Here is a 4134-nt window from a genome sequence, read left to right on the forward strand (position 1 = left end):
CTCCAAAACCCAACATGCTTGATTTCCTTGGTTCTTCAACTATGCGTGTGTTCATCTTGTACTTGTAGAAGATCCATCATAGTATTATTACACAACATCAAGGTTCAATTGTATCACAACTTTGACAATAATACTACAGTGATATGTATCACTGCCCCTTAGTCAATACTTCATCTCATAATGAAAACCACTCCCCCTTACATAATGATCCATAAACCATATGTATATGTAGTGTGAACTACAAAATAATTCTCCCCCTTTTTGTCAGTAGAAATTGGCAAAGGTACGAAGACTGGTGGGATCCTAATGAAATTTTCATAGAGGAACTTCTTGACCAAAGGAAAAACATATCAACTTTACTTTATGTTAGAGCATAGCTTGGTCGACCTCGCATGCGTTGCTATATCAAGCATGTTTGTCAATGTTAGTGATCAAAACTATGAGTCTTGATTTCTAGTCTATTATAGATAAGTCTCGGACTAGGATAGAAAAGTGTAGTTGAGCTCAAGGACTTCATGGCGATTCATCATACAACGACGAAGATCTACTCAAGGAACCGTGGAACTTCATCAACAAAAAGGTATGTGGAGACTTGAACTTATCTATCACTCAAAAGTCTATCTATTTTATCTCCTACTTCTTATGAGACAAAAAGTCGTATGTTATATAGACTGGATCATACACATTTGACATTTCGAGCTGAGTATTCACTACTTTTATATTTTTCTCGAAATCGTGTGTTGGTAAAGAGTTTCGCTTTGATCAAGTTTATCTTCAACTAGTGACGAAAGTCATGAAAAGTTTCAATTACTTTGAGAATTTCTCTGACGTGAAACGGTCTATGAATAACGGCTATATAACGTCCTCTGAGAATGTCTCAATGATTGGAATGAGAGTTTAGATTACATAACCATGTATTCCTTAATCCGAAGTTTTCGAACTTTGTTGATTGAGAGAAACCGAAGAAATTGGCTTTGCCAAGTCCGCGAACTCAGTTTGCGGACTCAGTCCGTGAACTAACGGAAGTTCTCTTGCCGAGAATTTCTGCTGGGATTTTCCAAAAACTCGTTTGCGTGTTTAGTCTGCGAACTCAGTCCGCGAACCTAGTCCGCGAACTGGCGGAAGTCTCTTTGCCGAGGTTTTCTGCTGAGTTTGGAAAACTCTGCCGGTTGTCTTAAGTCCGCGAACTTGTTTGTGAGCTTAAGTGGTTATGATCTAAAGATGTGCTCTGAAAATGAAACTTAAATTGCTAAGGAATGATTTATGCAAACCGTAGCTATAAAGTTCATGAGCCGATTCATTGAATTGAATTATCTTTGTTTCAATTGTGTCTTGTGTAGTTACATAAGATCTCATAGCAATTGAACAACTCTCTAACTAGTTCATTTGAGTCAATTGAAATAGTTATGGTGAAGAAGAACTAGGTTAATATGAATTGATCATATGGTTAACCTTTTGGGTTACTATGTTGAACCAACATACACGTACACATTTGGGCACGATTTTCACAAACCCAGTAAACGTATACCCAAATGTGTGTGACAAGCTAAGTTTTCGATCTAACGGTTGAGAAATATTAGCTTGAATCGAAATCAGGTTTTCATCTAACGGTGAATATGGATTGCTTTGTAACTAAGGCAAAACCCTGATTTGAAGGCTATATTAAGGTGACATCTAGCATTGTGCAAAACTAATCCCCACACGTCTGTGTGATACTAGTGCGCTCTCTAGAGTCGATTATCTTTTAACCTTTGGTTTTCTTCTCTAAAACCAGGTTAACGACTTAAATACTTCATTGGGATTGTGAAGCCAGACCGATACTACTTTTATCGTAGTTGTGTGATCTGATCTTGCATCTTCTATCGTACGAGTAAAATCTATTGATTGGCTTGAGATCGTGAGAATTCTCCGATAGGAAAGATAAAGAAGTCACAAACATCTTCGTCTCACTGTTTGTGATTCCTCGACAAACCGCTTGTGTAGTCAAGAAGGATTGTTGAGAGGTGATTGATTAATCTAGGCTGTTCTTCGGGAATATAAGACAGGAATATCAATTGGTTCCTGTTCACCTTGATTTTATATCTTAAGACGGAACAAAAACCTAGGGTTTTTCTGTGGGAGACAGATTTATCCTTTGATGGACTTTTCTCTGTGAGACAGATTTGTTTATTATCAAGTCTGCGATTTTGGGTTGCAGCAACTCTTAGTTGTGGGTGAGATCAGCTAAGGGAATCAAGTGCGCAGTATCCTACTGGGATCAAAGGCGTAGGAGTACAACTGTACCTTGGATCAGTGGGAGACTGATTGGGGTTCAACTATAGTCCAGTCCGAAGTTAGCTTATAGTAGGCTAGTGTCTGTAGCGGCTTAATACAGTGTGTATTCAATCTGGACTAGGTCCCGGGGTTTTTCTGCATTTGCGGTTTCCTCGTTAACAAAAATTCTGGTGTCTATGTTATTTCTTTTTCGCATTATATTTTTTATATAATTGAAATAATACAGGTTGTGCGTTAAAGATCATCAATTGGAAATCCAACCTTTGGTTGTTGATTGATCCTTGGACATTGGTCTTTGGTACCGTCCAAGTTATCTCTCTTTGATAAAGACTCGCAGATTTCCATTTGCTTGAGTAAAGATCAAATCGAGAGATTGAGATATAAACTCTTTGATATATCTTTTTATTGATTGAGTCTTACTGTCTAGTTGATTTTCATAAAAAGTATATTGGAGTTTGTCCATACAGATTGCTAAGAGAAATATGTGGTGGTATTAGACCCCCGTTTTTTCAATTGGTATCGAGCAGGAAAACACTTTTAAAGACCTCAAAAGTCTGTGTTTGTGGCGATCTGACTATATAGACCATAAAGTCTCAACCGACGCTTCACCAGGTTTAAAAAACAACCGTAGGAAAAGGTCTGATAATATGGTTACTCTTCAAAAGAGACTGGAAGAACAAATCCGGATCTATTCTGGTTTTGTTGCAAAAATTGCAACTCTTAAGGATTTGATATCTAGTAAGAGTCTCTCATTAAATCTGAGAGAATCCAATTGTTCCTTTCTAAAGATTTGTCACCATTCAGATAATGTTCAACAATCGCCTGTTGAGAAAACTGATGTGACTGGGAACCACTCAGACAATTGTCAAGAGTCTGGATTATATGGATGCTCATCCGATCATCCTCAACAAGCCTGTATGTCTTCTTTAAGGAGTCTGGAGGCTGAAAGTAATCCTTGCAAGAATACTTTTCAACCTTGTGTTACTCAAAAAGGACATACAATTCTGTCAGGAAATTCCAAACAGAAAAATACTGATAATATGAGTAATCTTTCCTTGTGCTCTACTTCTTCCATTCAATGGTGTAGTGACAGACGTTGTGGTCTTTTTCTAGATGTGCTAGGCGATTCTCCACTGTGTGTGTGGTCTATCGTTCCTAAAAGAGGAGTAGACTCTACAATCAGAAAAAAAGGAGAACTTCCGATTGGTTGTTATTCTTCTCAATTAGAACCAGAAAATATTGATACAACTCTAAACAACCTCTCTTGGAAAAAGACAATCGATGATGAGTTAGATCAACTTCATAGACAAGTTGTGTGGAATCTTGTACCAAACAAGTCCAAAGTCTATAATATTGGTTCTAAATATGTTTCCAGGAATAAGGGAGATTATTTAGACAGTTTCAGAGATAATCTCAGGCTCATTCCTCAAGGACACTCATAAGTTTAAGAATTTGAGTCCAAAGAGACGTTTGTTACTACGGAATGCTCCTTGTCCTTTCAACCTTCTTATATCGGTAGCAAGTCCTATGTGACAAGCACTTCCAGGAACAAAAGAAGAAGAACCTCTGCTCATGTGTCTTACCTTAGAAAGTCACTGTGGGATAAACAAGGGGAACCTTTTGGTCCCATCGTTTCTACCTAACCCTAGACGTTCGCGTCCCCATGTTTGTCTTGAGAAAATGGGGATTTGCGTCTTTTTGGCTCAAGGAGTGTATTTTTGTTTATTGTTTTGTTCTATATATATCTCCACAAAAGCTTTTGTTTGTCCAGGGTTTTAGTCGTTCGCAAACGGAGAATCTCAAAAATTTATGTTCCATGGCACCTGTTACTAGATGCAGCACAAGCAGGAACGTAACTCT

Source organism: Papaver somniferum, chromosome 1 (genome assembly GCF_003573695.1).
Source record: "Papaver somniferum cultivar HN1 chromosome 1, ASM357369v1, whole genome shotgun sequence".
Lineage (NCBI taxonomy): Eukaryota > Viridiplantae > Streptophyta > Magnoliopsida > Ranunculales > Papaveraceae > Papaver > Papaver somniferum.